Source organism: Aquarana catesbeiana, linkage group LG09 (genome assembly GCF_042186555.1).
Source record: "Aquarana catesbeiana isolate 2022-GZ linkage group LG09, ASM4218655v1, whole genome shotgun sequence".
Classification (NCBI taxonomy): Eukaryota; Metazoa; Chordata; class Amphibia; order Anura; family Ranidae; genus Aquarana; species Aquarana catesbeiana.
In genome coordinates, this window is record NC_133332.1 from 34,268,691 (window position 1) to 34,285,410 (window position 16,720).

The 16,720-nt window shown below is 42.4% G+C and overlaps 1 protein-coding gene across 2 annotated transcripts in view; it reads left to right on the plus strand.

Moving 5' to 3' along the window:
• The window catches only part of LOC141107491 (class I histocompatibility antigen, F10 alpha chain-like), an 88,811-nt gene that overhangs the window by 39,118 nt on the left and 32,973 nt on the right, over positions 1-16,720 (plus strand). The window lies entirely within an intron of this gene.

The following is a 16,720-nucleotide window of genomic DNA, read 5'->3' on the forward strand; positions in this document are numbered from 1 at the left end:
CCTGAACCCTGCATTCTGGCCGCAACGCACCCCTGAACCCTGCATTCTGACCGCAACGCACCCCTGAATCCTGCATTCTGACCGCAACGCACCCCTGAATCCTGCATTCTGACCGCAACGCACCCCTGAATCCTGCATTCTGACCGCAACGCACCCCTGAATCCTGCATTCTGACCGCAACGCACCCCTGAACCCTGCATTCTGACCACAATGCACTTCTGAACCCTGCATTCTGAGCGTAACGCACTCCTGCATTATGACCTAATGCACTCCTGAACCCTGCATTCTGACCGCAACACACTTCTGAACCCTGCATTCTGGCCGCAACGCACCCCTGAACCCTGCATTCTGGCCGCAATGCACCCCTGAACCCTGCATTCTGGCCGCAATGCACCCCTGAACCCTGCATTCTGGCCGCAACGCACCCCTGAACCCTGCATTCTGGCCGCAACGCACCCCTGAACCCTGCATTCTGGCCGCAACGCACCCCTGAACCCTGCATTCTGGCCGCAACGCACCCCTGAATCCTGCATTCTGACCGCAACGCACCCCTGAATCCTGCATTCTGACCGCAACGCACCCCTGAATCCTGCATTCTGACCGCAACGCACCCCTGAATCCTGCATTCTGACCGCAACGCACCCCTGAACCCTGCATTCTGACCACAATGCACTTCTGAACCCTGCATTCTGAGCGTAACGCACTCCTGCATTATGACCTAATGCACTCCTGAACCCTGCATTCTGACCGCAACACACTTCTGAACCCTGCATTCTGGCCGCAACGCACCCCTGAACCCTGCATTCTGGCCGCAACGCACCCCTGAACCCTGCATTCTGGCCGCAACGCACCCCTGAACCCTGCATTCTGGCCGCAACGCACCCCTGAACCCTGCATTCTGGCCGCAACGCACCCCTGAACCCTGCATTCTGGCCGCAACGCACCCCTGAACCCTGCATTCTGACCACAACGCACCCCTGAACCCTGCATTCTGACCACAACGCACTTCTGAACCCTGCATTATGACCATAACGCACTCCTGCATTATGACCGTAATGCACTCCTGAACCCTGCATTCGAACCGCAACACACTCCTGAACCCTGCATTCGAACCGCAACGCACTCATGAACCCTGCATTCTGACAGCAACGCACTCATGAACCCTGCATTCTGACAGCAACGCACTCATGAACCCTGCATTCTGACAGCAACGCACTCATGAACCCTGCATTCTGACAGCAACGCACTCATGAACCCTGCATTCTGACAGCAATGCACTCATGAACCCTGCATTCTGACCACAATGCATTTCTGAACCCTGCATTCTGAGCGTAACGCACTCCTGCATTATGACCGTAATGCACTCCAGAACCCTGCATTTGAACCGCAACACACTCCTGAACCCTGCATTCGAACCGCAACACACTCCTGAACCCTGCATTCGAACCGCAACACACTCCTGAACCCTGCATTCTGACAGCAACACACTCCTTAACCCTGCATTCTGACCACAATGCACTCCTGAACCCTGCATTCTGACCACAATGCATTTCTGAACCCTGCATTCTGAGCGTAACGCACTCCTAAACCCTGCATTATCACTGTAACCCACTCCTGATCTCTGCATTCTGAGTATAATGCACTGATGAACTCTGCATTCTCTGCATAATGCACTCCAAAACCCTACACTGTCTTGTAATACTTATTTTTGTTCTGAGTACAAATATTTTATCAAAAAAAAAAAGTTGGCTTTTCTTACTGTTTTTTTTTGTGGGGGGGGACTGTGCTGGTGATCTTTGACTTCATCAATGTTGTTCAAGTAGATTCCCATCTCTCGAAGGTTGCCTTCCCCTAATATAGATGAAGTGTCCGATATTCAACAGACCGTAAGACAAAGAGATATTATAGTATAAGGCTCGGCTTTTGCTGTGATCTGGTGAGTCGTTACCCATTGGGGAGTCTGTAACAAGGTGTGGTGATGGGAACTGTGATTATTACAACAATCTCTTACCATTCAACCCAGATTGGGAACAGGCTCACAGCATTTATACTTACGGAGTGTCAAAGAAGGACTTTTTTATATGTTGATCTGAATTTTGATCAATTAGCGCTGCTAATGTTTGTATTTTCTTTAAGGAAGTTCAAACATATGTGTGTAGAATCCATGTCTTTTGTGAGTGAAAAACCCTCCACCCAAAATTGAAATCAATTAAATTTTAATTGAAATTAAATGAATTTAACTTACCGTAAATGAAATTGAAATGACACCCACCAAACTTTTTGATGTTTTTGGTATAGAAAGGTAAGAGGCACTTTATCTGATTTGATTTTTTTGGATATGTTTTATAGCAAAAAGTAAAAAGTTATTATTTTTTTCCTAAATTGTCAGTCTTTTTTTGTTTATAAAATAAAATATAAATGTAAATAAAAGGAGGTTGAGATACGGCTCTAGAAGAGTGTGAACATAACACAATAGTAATACCTATAAGCCTATAGGCAGATCTTGATCAACAGTTAAATATACTATCAGTAAGAAAATTATCCTATTATTGTGTGGTCTGCGTTTCTAAAAAAAAAGAGATGACAGAGTGAGGAGGAAAAGTGTATAGGAGAGTAATTCCAACCAGCTAGACTCGTCACTTAAGGATCCCGTGCAGACTCGTTCCTCATGGTGGGGGGTGCCCCCAGCAATTAAGGGGGTTCCACCCGAAGGTACCAGCCCTCCCATATTGCCGTATGTCGAGCCATATGATCTTCTAAGCGGGCTGACATAGACTCCATGAGCTCTATGTCTTTAATTCTGGCTTAGAGGTCCGAAAGTGTTGGGGGATTTTGGTTTTTCCAGTGTATTGCCACTAAGCACCTTGCCGCTGTGATTATATGTGTGGCAATTTTTTTAACTAATCCGGGAAGTTTAGGAGGGAAAAAGCGAGTAGGAACAGCTTAGGGGAGAGGGGGACATCTACCTCAAACAGCTGATGGAGAAGGCCCTGTACCGAACTCCAGTAGGGCTGAAGAGCTGGGCAGTTCCAATAAATATGGAATAGCGTGCCCTGGTCTTAAAGACATCTCCAACAGCGATCCGAGGCCAATGGGTATATGGCATATAAGCGAGATGGTACAATGCTGGTTTCAAAAGCAACTCAATTCTGTGTGCTGTGAGGGGCCTTTTCTCTACCGGCATGTATACTGGGAAGTGATGTGTATAGAGAGCAGGATACAGAAGATAGAGCAATTTGTCTGCTGGATTTACAAGAACGTGTTCTGTTCAGTTAAAGAAAAGTTCCAGTCTGGGCAAAAAAATTCAAAATCAGCAGCTACAAATCCTGTAGCTGCTGACTTTTAATATAAGGACACTTACCTGTCCAGGGATGCCGCGACCTTGGCTTCGGGTGCAGGCGCTGGCAGCTTCACTAAGGGAAACCGACAGTAAAGCCTTCAGGCATGTGCGAGTCGTGCTGCATTTTCTGAATGGTCCCTCCATCTGTGTCCCAGAAGGCAGTGGAGGAAAAGAGGAGGGATCAGACATCCTCGGCGATTGCAGCGGGGATCTGACCCAGAAGTGGGAGCAGGTCAAAAATAGATGCCCACGCCCCCCCAAAAGTGCCAAATGTGGTAGTGGAGGGGGGAGGGTGCAAATATGGGCTGATGTGCAAAAAATGTACATACTTTTATTGTATTTCACAGTGTAAAACAGTTCCTCCATTTAGGCTCGATTTACGCTAATACATTTTTTGATGATTTTTGCATTTTGCAGAAATGCAAGGAATTTTTTTAACATGGGTTCCTATGGAACATGTAGAAGACTTCAATGGACTCGCATCCAAAATGCAAGTACTGCGTTTTTACTGCATTTTGCAATTTGTGTGGGGTTTTTTTTACATTCACTGTATATAGCTGGTTGCTAAGGAGTGGGTCGGGAAGCCCACTGCCGCGTCCTTAACAACCGATGAGTCATCAGCTGTCAGCGGATGAGATTGTGGTGGCAGAAGACGGCTCGGGGAGAAGACAGCTCAGAGCTATTTTTTTTTATAAAGACTTGTCAAAAAACAGCTTTTGTTTTTTTTTTTTTTTTTTTAACGTTTCACTGCTTTTTTGGTGAATGGGTAAGTGTACGATGTACCCGATACTCATTCACATAGGGAGGCCGGGATCTGGGGGTCTTCCAGACTCTGATAAGCATCCGCCCGCAGACCCCAACAACCACCACCCAGGGTTGTCGGGAAGAGGCCCTTGTCCCCTTCAACATGGAGGCAAGGTGCTTTGGGGTGAGAGGGTGCAGAGCCCCCCTGCCCCAAAGCACCCACCCTCCCATGTTGAGGGCATGTGGCCTGGTATGGTTCAGCAGGGGAGCGCTCGCTTGTCCCCTCCCTTTCCTGACCTACTGGGCTGCATGCTCGGTAAGGGTCTGATATGGATTTTGGTGGGGAACCCCATGCCATTTTTAAAAAAATGTTGGCGTGGTGGTGTCCCCTCCAAATTAATACCAGACCGAAGAGTCTGGTATGGTCTTTGGAGGGCACCCCACGCCATTTTTGTCATGAATTTTTTTAGCCACCAATTCGTTTTTTTACATTAAGTTGTCAGTGGGGAAGCCCGCTGCCATCTGATGATTCATCAGTTGTTAAGGACGCAGCGACCGGCTTCCTGACCTGCTCCTTAGCAACCAGCTATATACAGTAAATGTAAAAAAAAAAACTTGCAAATCGCGGTTAAAAACGTGGTTACAAAAATGCAGAAAGCACAGCAAAAAGCACTGCAGAAACACTCAAAAGCAAAATGCATTGATGTGAATCGAACTGCAGTTCTATCTGCAAGCTGAAGGCATATTTTTTTTATCAGGTTTGTTTTTGGGTTTCAAACATTTTGTCATACAAACAAAACATAGAAACAGTTCTCTAGAGAAAATCAGAAGCATTGTTAGGATTATGTTATTAACAAGAACAGAGAATTACCGGTGTTTAGCCGCGTTTGGCGTCTGAAATGTGGAAAACGTTTGCATCTGAACCCATTTTTTTGCTTCTGGAAAAACGAGGTTAAACACAACTGCCTAAAAATGCCAAAAAACTAGACTGTGTACATGGACATATAGGATATCATTGAATGGGTTCAGGGGCAGTTGAAAAAAGTGTCCAACTGCCTCTGAACGCACGTTCAATAGCGTCTCGTGTGCATAAGGCCATAGAGTCCACAAACTGTGGGATATACAGTATACAGTATACCCGAAATCTGATTTACTTCCAGTCTATCTTCTTTTTTGAGGCTTGAAAATGAAAAGTACAGATATCCCCCAATTTTTTTAAAATGAAGAAATAAAAAAAAAAAAACTATTATTATTTTTTTTTACATACTGTCACCAGTGCAGTACAGCATCATCATATATCTGGTGTGGCTGTGATCAGGGACACTGACTGGTGACAGTATGCAGGGAAAAAAAAACTTTATTTTTTTCAAATTTTCTTTCTTTTTTATTACTTTTTTTTTTTTTGAAGTAGTCAGGATTTTTTTTTACACATTATGATTGCCAGTACCAGTGAATTTCAGTGTTATAAACAACCATTTTTACTGATTAAAATCAATTAATTCGGTGTTTACTGCTGTGGTTAGCTGTGATTGGCCAAAGCTAATCACATGGTACAGATGGGTTGTGATTGGCCCTGTCTGTAGTACATCCAAATTTCGGCAGCTGGTGTTATTGGCAAAATGCTGATAAGATAAAAAGATGCCAATAATGGCACCGAAAACGCACACGATTTTGCCGCAAATTCGTGGGGATTTTGCTGTGTTTCTACCGCAAATTTGCCGCAATTTAGCTGTGCTTATTGAGTGTTCTTCATAGGTCATGTGACTCAAAAAACGCATCAGAAAGATAACACGGGTGCGTTAATGATGGGTTCTTGCTGCGTTTTCAATGCATTTCAACAGGGAGGAGCGTTTTTTTTTTTAACTAAGTAAAAATGCAGCAAGCAAGATTTTTAACACCACAATGGAAGCGTAGTAGATCTGTGTGCAGACATACATAGAATTTAACCACTTGCCAACCAGTTGCTGCAGTTTTACTGCGGCAGAATGGCACGGCCTGTGGCCACTAGGGGCGTGTGCACCTGCTGCACGCCCCCTGAGCCAATGTGAGTGCCCGGAGGTCACGATCACCACCAGGCTCCCGCAATCACCACTGAGACACGGAGAACCGGGAGCTGTGTGTGTAAACACACAGTTTCCGGGTCTCTGAGTGGGGAAGTGACAGATCGTCTGTTCATACAGAGTATGAACAGCATCTCTCTCTTCCCCCACACAGTCCCCTCCCCCCTTCAGAACACACACTAGAGAACACATTAACTCCTTGATCGCCCCCTAGTGTTAACCCCTTCACTGCCAGTGACATTTTTTACAGTAATCAATGCATTTTAATAGCACAGATTGCTGTATTAATGCCAATGGTCCCAAAAATGTGTCAAAATTGTCCGATGTGTCTGCCGTAATGTCGCAGTCCCGATAATAATCGCAGATCGCCACCATTACTAGTAAAAAAAAATAAATAATAAGAATGCCAAAAAAATCCCCAAATTTTGTAGACGCTATAACTTTTGCGCAAACTAATCAATGTACGCTTATTGTGATTTTTTTTTTTTACCAAAAATATGTAGAATACATATCGGCCTAAACTGAGGAAGAAAATTTTTTTTTATATATTTTTGGGGGATATTTATTATAGCAAAATGTAAAAAATAGTGTTTTTTTTCAAAATGGTCGCTCTTTTTTTGTTTATAGCGCAAAAAATAAAAACCGCAGAGGTGATCAAATACCACCAAAAGAAAGTTCTATTTTTGGGAAAAAAAGGACATCAATTTTGTTTGGGTGCAACGTCGCACGACCGCGCAATTTTCAGCTAAAGCGATGCAGTGGCGAATTGCAAAAAGTGCTCTGGTCAGGAAGGGGGTAAAATCTTCCAGGGCTGAAGCGGTTAAAGGGATACAAATTTCCTGTGCTAAACATGCCAATAATGGCCAACGACAAAATTAATTTATATTAATTTAAATTAATAATATTAATTAAAAAAGTTAAATATAATACAATTATGTATAAAAATTTAAATATTTTTTAAACTGTCATTTTCAGTTTTTGGCCAAGTGCATCCTGCATTTTTGGTTTCGTCACCAAAATTTCCATTCGGTGTACCTTTTTGTCTGTACCATGTGATTGTTGTGACCAATCACAGAAATTAAATTAACACAATAATACACAATGGATGACATGAATGAAAGCCATCCATTGTGTACAATTGTGATGTGATCTGCTGTGATTGGTCACAGTGATCACATGGTACTGGCAGCAGCCAGTACACTGATCAGTCCTCTGGACACAGTGGGTGACAGATTGTGCTGCAGCATGTCCCAAGGGGCGTGTACAAGGTGCGTTCCAGGAGGACATTATATGATGTCCACCAGAAACAGTGAATGTCCCGCCCCGCCGTCCTTTGTCTATAGGCCGGACAGGAACTGGTTAAACAGGACAATTTGTCTCCCAAAGGACCAGCAAGACCATATTCTCAGCTTTCATATGGCATTGTGTGCCTCTCACAGGCGATATATCTGTACAGTTCACATATCTGCTCATCCATTGAAGGAGATGGTGAGGAAACCTATTTTAAGGTTATCATTTTGTGAGCCACAAAGAGGGATCCTAATACCGCAAGTGATGTACAGCCATTAGATGGGGAATTAGTGAAAGTATCTCCCCCCTGTTGTATTTAGTGAAATGCTGGGAGGAGCCTGGGCTGAGGACACTTTCCATTCACTCACACAGCCAAAGGCGTGCACAGGGGGTGTGCTGGGTGTGCCTGGGCAGATTCCCCTGCTGATATTTCACCAAAGCCCCCAATGGAGATCCTAAAAAAAATTGTAAAAAATATGAAAATAAAATAATAAAAATAAAAAACACCATCCTCTGCCCTACTAACACAGTCCATGTTTTAATGAATTTAAAAATGTTTTTTACATTTAATGCAATAGGCTGCCCACACCTATTCACACAGCATATGGACTGTTGAGGAGTGCGGCGTCTTTGTGTTACAATTCACTTTTATTATGTACTGTTCATCATAATTAGACCAGAGGCCAGTGGGTGGGTGGAGCTTACTGTCAGGGGTGGGGTTTATTCCAAAAATTCAGGCAACCTACACCTTAAGTGCCGGTTCACACTGATGCGAGTTCATAACCAATGCGATGCGTCAAAAACATTCTAAATTCGCATGTCATCCATAAAGTCATTGTTTTCAATGATGGTCATTCACATACATGCGTTGCGATTCCTCTACAAATGCGATGCGATAAAAAAAAGGGTCTTGTGGGAGTTTACAGCGTTGCGTTGCGAATTTAGTCTCCATAGACATCAATGTAAATCGTTCTGGAATCGCATTATTGGTTCAGATATGTGCAAATTCCACCACACTACTCTCCACAAAAACCAGGAAATACACAGGAAGTTAACACCGTTTTTTTGTTACATTATGATTCCATTGGCTAGAACATCAATCGCAGCTATGACCAACTCCTGAAATTCGCTGTAAAATCGCTGTAAATTTGCTGTAAAATCGCACCTCACACAGGACAAAAAACGTACAAATTCACAGCGCAGCAGTGTGAAGCGGCACTAATACCAAAGTGAAAACCATCTCATAATGAACACTGAAGACACACCGAACACATCAGAGTTCTGGATTTCAGACAGATCTATATGTAACAGAATGGTAGACAGTATATACACAAAATACCTGATATAAAATAAAGAAATTGTGCACAACTAAAAAAACTGCACTATAAAAGGTATAGAGAAAGCAGATCTTTTTAATATAAAAAAGGTTTTTCATCTGTAATCTATAAAATATATATCCAAAAGCCTCGTACACACGATCAGATTTTCCGATGGGAAATGTGTGATGACAGGCTGTTGGTGGAAAATCTGACCGTTTGTACGCTTCATCGGACAATTGTTGTCGGATTTTCCACGGACAAATTTTGGATCGCAGGTTTTAAAATTTTCCCCGGACAAATGTCTATTGGATTTTCCGAGCGTGTGTACACAAGTTTGTCGGACAAAAGTCCAAAGTACAAAACATGCATGCTTGGAAGCAAAGATGAGCCGGAAGCGGTCGGTCTTGTAAACTAGCATTTGTAATGGAGAATTAACATTCGTGACGAGGCAAATTATGAAATCTCCAAATGCAGCGCACAATTCTCTTCTTCTTTAATGGGATAATAATGAAGCTGCTTTGCTGGTGATACTGATGGAGTTGTTGCAAACAAATTTCCAAAGGCTTTTTTTTCTAGTGATATCAAGAATAATATTATTATGTTTTTTTTTTATTTTATTCGGCCAAGTTACCACAACACCATTATCACCTAGTTTTTAAGATCAAAGATACAACTATGTTGGTGTCCCTTGTTAATTTTACATTGTATTTTCTTAAATGTAACTGTCTACTCCCAAACTGTCATTTGAAGTAAAACACATAGCCAAGTATTATTCTACACAATTTTTTTTATTGTGCATTAAAAAAAGAAAACAAATAAAATTAGACATGCTATCTGCCAATAGAACTTAACCAAATAGTGCATTCTATGCATCCAAAAATATAGAAAATATACCAAATCAAATCATTATTCAACCAAAAAAATAATGTCAAAGCAATAACTCCAAAGCCAATAATAAATAACACGTTATCTCCTCTGATTCCGCAACATGTCTGGTTGACGAACGGCCGTTCAGAAACAAACTGAAAAGTGCAAAATAAAAAGCGTGAATCAACACTCACCAAACTTCTACTAACACGAAATTAGCAGAAGGAGCCCAAAGGGTGGCGCTAAAGAGCTGAAAAACAACGTAGTACGTTACTACGTTTGTATTTGTTGGCTGACAATTCCTTGCCGTTTGTATGCAAGACAAGTTTGGGCCAACGCCCTTCGGACAAAAGTTCACAATTTTGTTGGCCAACAATCCGATCGTGTGTATGAGGCTTCACAAGGACATTACTATACATAAAGGACAAGACATAGACAAACATTCTGAGGCCTGGAATCAATGATGTTAAAAAATAGTCTAATCAATGATTCTCCTTATATACAGTATATGAGACACAATTTGTACAATCCTGCACCTCACATATGAACCCGTGTATTATAGTAGTTTGATAAAAGTACCCAATATGAACGAGCACAGTGAGGACTCATTCACATGGGCAGAAAAAACAGAGAATGAGTTTAGGTGAATACACTTCTAAACATCATGTCTGTAAATGTGTATAAATTACACACCAAAATGAGCATTTTTCATGCTGGCAGCTCCTGGCAGAAAGACCCAGTGTAGATGGCATTATTTAGTAGTAGTGTGAATGAGGCCTAATAGAGTATTGCGTTTGTAGAAGAAAATAAAACACTAATTATGTAAAAGGTTTTGCTGTGTTGTATGAAGACACTTGGTTCATGTCACTGATTTAAGGCTCTATTCACACCTGGGCGTTCCGAAATCGCAGCGATTCTCCACACGATTCATAATCACAGCGAAGCGTGCAACACTTTGCGATGCCATTATTTCTCAATGGCACCCCATATGTGGTGCGATTTTGCAGCGATTGTCGCATGACAAATCGCAGCAAAACCATGCGAATAAAATCGCGAGATGCGTGTCGCCCAAAATAATTTATTTTGGGCGATGCATCCCGCAATTTTGTTTGCCGCGTGTCCCACACTTGGGGTGCCATTGAGAAATAGTGGCATTTCAAAGGCATCGGGAATTTTGCCACGATTCAGAATGCTCAGGTGTGAATGGAGCCTTATAGATGACAGAATCCCTTTTGTGTATAATTCTATAATGTATTAAATGGACAACAGAAATGTCCACTTCCAGGAGGGCAGTGTGCTCTTCTACAGGGGCAGAAAGTTGTAAGTGTATAGAGTATCACTGGGTGTGCAGGCTGGAGCCCAGTTTACCGAAAGAGAATAGAAAAGTCCACACAAAAGTAAATACACTACCAATGAAAAAAAAATGATTATATATATATATATATATTTTTTTTTTTAACTAAGATAAGACAAAGCAAAATACCCCAAACCATAAAACACTTATGCCCCGTACACATGATAGGATTTTCCAACAGAAAATGTGTGATAGGAGCTTGTTGTCGGAAATTCCGACTGTGTGTAGGCTCCATCTGACTTTTTCCATCGAAATTTCCGTCACAAAATTTGAGAGCTGGTTCCGATCATGTGTACACAATTCTGATGCACAAAGTTCCACGCATGCTCGGAATCAAGCAGAAGAGCTGCACTGGCAATTGAACTGCATTTTTCTCGGCTCGTCGTACGTGTTGTACGTCACCACATTCTTGACGTTCGGAATTTGCGACAGCATTTGTGTGACCGTGTGTATGCAAGACAAGTTTGAGCCAACATCCGTTGGAAAAAAAACATGGATTTTGTAGTCGAAAAATCCTATCGTATGTACGCGGCATAAGGGTGAATTCACACAGCAATACAAACCTGCCGGAACAATTCTCTGTTACCGGCTGCGGTAGGGGGCAGTGTGGTGCATGATTAAGCACATGACACAGCTCCCTTTTTTTATGCAAACTTTATTTGAAGTGTACAAAACATACACTTCATTCACGGTAATGTACAGCAGTGTGATGTGCTGTGTTTCTGTACATTGCTGTGTGATGCAGCACGGTGGACTGCTATACAATGCAGCATGTCTGCATTTTATTGCAGTGTGAATGGGACATATAGAAGAAAATTGTGGTAAAACGGTGTGTAATGTGTAGGGGCACAAAGAAACTCAGTTGAAGGAAAGGCTGAGCTGGTGTGCTGCCCGGAAGATGCTACTGCATAGTGAGAGAGACCGCTTGCCTGTGTACAGTGACCACCAGGAGCAGCTTCCCAGTCAGTCTGGGTTTTATCAGATTTCATGTTAGTGTATTTTTTTTAATAATTTTTCTAGGAGACAGAGAGCACTATGTGTTTTTTCTTTGTTTTCAGTGTCACCTTTTGAATGTCACTTCCACGCATGCCCTCAGGTATCACATACCTCCCAACTTTTTGAGATGGGAATGAGGGAAACCTATCAGCAAAGTATGCAGGCATAGGACACGCCCTTTGCCACACCCTCTTAAAGGAGAATTGTAAAAAAAACAAGATTGGTTAAACCCACAAGTGCTTTTTTTACCACTACTATTCCTTTATAGGGATGAGCCCAATGTACATCGGGTGTTCACCTATTCGCCGAACAGTGAACAATATACAAACAATAAAAATTAAATATTCCTTTAAATATCGTGCCTGGGGCGTGTCTATAATATGCCTGCAAATTGACACATTTTTCCCGTGTTTAGAACATTACCACAGCAAAATGACATTTCTAAAGGAAAAATTGTCATTTAAAACTGATCGCGGCTGTAATGAATTGTTGGGTCTCGGCAATATAGAAAACAAGATTGAAAAAAAGAACATGGGTTCCCCCAGTCCATTACCAGGCCTTTTGGGTCTGATATGAATATTAAGGGGAACCCCGAACCAAAATTTAAAAAATAAATTGCGTGGGGGTCCCCCTAAAATCCATACCAGGCCCTTCAGGTCTGATAAGGAAATTAAGGGAAACCCTGTGCCAAATGTAAAAACAAAGTGGCGTAGGGGTCCCCCCAAAATCCATACCAGGCCCTTCAGGTCTGGTATCGATTTAAGGGGAACCCTGCACCAAAATAAAAAAAATGGCATAGGGTTCCCCCCAAAATCCAAACCTGACCCTTATCTGATCATGCAACCTCACAGGAAAAGAGGGGGGACAAGAGAGCACCCCCCTCCTGAACTGCACCAGGCCACATGCCCTCAACATGGGGAGGGTGCTTTGGTGTTTAACCCCAAAGCACCTTGTCCCCATGTTGATGGGGACAAGGGCCTAATCCCCACAACCCTTGCCCAGTGGTTGTGGGGGTATGCAGGCTAAGGGCTTATCAGAATCTGAAAGCCCCCCTTAACAAGGGACCCCCAGATTCCGCCCCCCCCGTGTGAATTGGTAAATACCAATTCACTAAAAAGTGTCAAAAATAGTAAAAAAGACAAGAGAAAGCTTGGGACAACTCCTTTATTAAAAAATAAAAAAATAAAAATTTCCCGCGATGTCCATTCATCTTCTATCACACCGCCCGACGGACCGAAAAAGAAAAAAAAAGTCGCAACCGATCCGCCTCCATGGGAGGCTCCCACCAACTGACTCGCCTTCTCTGTGACAGTTCTTATATAACTGAGTGCGGGGCCACCTGGTGACGTAAATGGGTGACCCCGCCCCTCTGATGCCACGGGGCCGTTCAGACCTGAAGGGTCTGATATGGGTTTTGAGGGGACCCCTACGGCATTTTTTTTTTAATTTGGCGCAGGGTTCCCCTTAATTTCCATATCAGACCTGAAGGGCCTGGTATGGATTTTAGGGGGACCCCCACACAATTTTTTTTTTAAATTTTGGTTCGAGGTGCTCTTTTTTTCAATGAGTTTTATCTATATTGCCGAGACCCGACAATTCATTACAGCCACGATCAGTTTTAAATGACAATTTTTCCTTTAGAAATGTCATTTTGCTGTGGTATTGTTCTAAACATGGGAAAAATTTGCCATTTTGCAGGCATACTATAGCCACTTCACTCCTGCCCGGCGTCATATGACATGATGGACTTTGAGCGGGTATATCTGAATGATGCCTTTAGCTACAGACATCATTCAGATATTGCCGGTTTCAGCCGGCGATTCCCTAAACCATAAGAACGATCATAGTGGCTGTTCTGCCGCTTGATCATTCTTACGGGAGGCGGGAGGGGACGTCCCCCCCTCCCGCTGCCCTCCGGTGCTTCTACCGACTCACTGCTACGATCGGTGAGTCGGACAAAGGATCTGCCGGCCCCGGATGTTGATCATAGAGATTTCTGGCAGACCAGATGGTCGCCGGAGTCTATGATTGTCGGAGGCCGGGCGCGATGTTATGACATCACGCCCGGCCTCTGCCATCATAAAAACTGCGCAGGGCGATCATTTTTTTTTTTATTTCAGGCTTCCCAGCCTAGTGGTGAGATGGGGGGTCTTATTGACCCCATATCTCACTATCAAGAGGACCTGTCATGTCATATTCCTATTACAAGGGATGTTTGCATTCCTTGTAATAGGAATAAAAGTGATCACATTTTTTTTTTCAAAAAAGTGTCAAAATAAAAAAAAATTAACAATAAAAAAAATAAAAATTTTAAAGCGCCCCTGTCCCCGTGTGCACGCACGCAGAAGTGAACGCATACGTAAGTCCTACCCACATATGAAAACAGTGTTCAAACCATACATGTGAGGTATCGACGCAAAGGTTGGAGCGAGAGCAATAATTTTGTCCCTAGACCTCCTCTGTAACTCAAAACATGTAACCAGTAAAAAAATTTCAAGCGTCGTCTATGGGGATTTTTAAGTACCAAACTTTGGCACCATTCCATGAGCGTGTGCAATTTTGAAGCGTTACATGTTAGGTATCTATTTACCTAGCGTAACTTCATCTTTCACAATATGCAAAAACATTGGGCTAACTTTACTGTTTTGTTTTTTTTAAAGCACAAAACTGTTTTTTCCCCAAGAAACTGCATTCGAAAAAATTGCTGCGCAAATACCGTGTGAGAAAAAAGTTGCAACAACCGCCATTGTATTCTCTAGGGTCTTTGCTAAAAAACATATATAATGTTTGGGGGTTCTATGTAATTTTCTAGCAAAAAAATTATGATTTTTACATGTAGGAGAGAAATGTCAAAATTGGCCTGGGTGGCAAGTGGATAGACACCCCCCAGGCACGATATTTAAAGGAATATTTCATTTTTATTGTTTCACTTTAAGCATTAAAAAAATCACTGCTCCTGAAAAAACTGCAGTTTTAAAAGAAAAATTTGCATTGACACATGTCCCCTGGGACAGGACCCGGGTCCCCAAACACTTTTTATGACAATAACTTGCATATAAGACTTTAAAATGAGCACTTTTGATTATTCATGTTAATGTCCCATAGACTTTAATGGTGTTTGTGTGTTCTGCCGAATTTTTTGCCTGTTTGCAAGTTCTGCTGCAAACTGAACCGGCTCATCCCTATTCCTTTTATATTGGCTTTTGGAATTTACAAATGCAGCAATTTTGAAGTCAGAGGAAAGTTTTAGGCTTGAAAACAATTTTTGATAGATAAAAAGTACATTTTATATACAACTACTATATAGATCAGACCAAAATGAGAGACAAATGAGGAGGAATGAGAGACAGAGGGACATTGCTCCAAATCAGGGACAGTCCCTCCAAATCAGGGACAGTTGGGAGCTATGGTATCACAATTACAGCAGTGTAATTATATTCCCTGTGCTTCTCTGCCCCTTATCACCAAAGGGACAACACAACTTCCTGTTGCAGATCACAGTGTCCAGTGCATGCGTTGCCATACGCTCTGTGTCACATCCTAAACGTGGGAGTGCTAATGTAACAAAAACACATTTTCCATCTGCAAGAGTGAGCTCTCTGTGTCTGTGAATGTTCTGCCTGTGTGGAGCTGTCAGATCTAATTAGCTCTCACCTGCAGAGCTCTAGACTGAGTGACCCAGGGATTGTGGGATATTTAGTTTCCTCACAGGAAGTGTCAGTTCTCACACTACAGGCAGAGATCATGCATTAACCTGTGCAGTGCCATATCACATGCTTCATGTTTGAATACATAAACTGCTGACCCTGGAATGTGAAGATTTATCGTACTATAGGCTGTGAGTAAAAGAACAAATGACACAATGAAACTACATGATCAACACACAGGTGCAGGTAGGAAGGTTTATAATGCATTTAAACCTTTTATAGATATAAGATGAAGCCAGTTATAAAAATCATACTCCATGACAAAGTGAAAACCTATCAATAATAAGTGATAATGGTGAATCATGTACAATATAAGATGTATTCAGGGATGTACACAGTACAAAGCTCCCATCCTCAACTCACCATACATGTAAAGATCTCTTTATTTCAGTCTGAGGGTTAATTTCTCTAACAGAATCACCTGCTGTGGCCCCGGCTCTCAAGATACATAAACAATGCCTTCATCTGATTGGATGCCGGGGCTGTTTGGCCAACAATTTTCCACTCGGCTTCTTTGACAAAATATATTGAATATCGTCTGATGTCAGTTTGGGGGTGATGATAAGAACTCCCAGGAAATATATTTTGCCTGGATTAATAGACGGACCCCCAGGGGGTAAAAACTAAAGAAGAACCCTACAACCCGTGTCCTGTGTATAGAGAAGGAGGAGAGGATGATGGTTATGTGTGTCATGGAGGAATGGACGCTTCCTCAGGGGATTGTCAGAGGAATGTGGTGTTGGATCATTATTAATTCCTTTTATGAATAGGAGTTGTTATGTCCGAGTCCTACATTGTAGTATCATTTCTGATATCAACAAAGGAAGATCTATGAATTCATTGGTAATACGGATATTTTGTTAGGACTTTCTCTTTTGCTGATCTGGGAGGCGGTCTGAGGTCACATGACAGATATCGGGGCAGATGATGGGGGCAGGGAAAGGAGAACACAGGAGTCATATATTACACACAGAAAACATGTCTTATGGGCCACAAGTAATATGAGAGAATATATATAAAATCCACATACACATTATATGAAA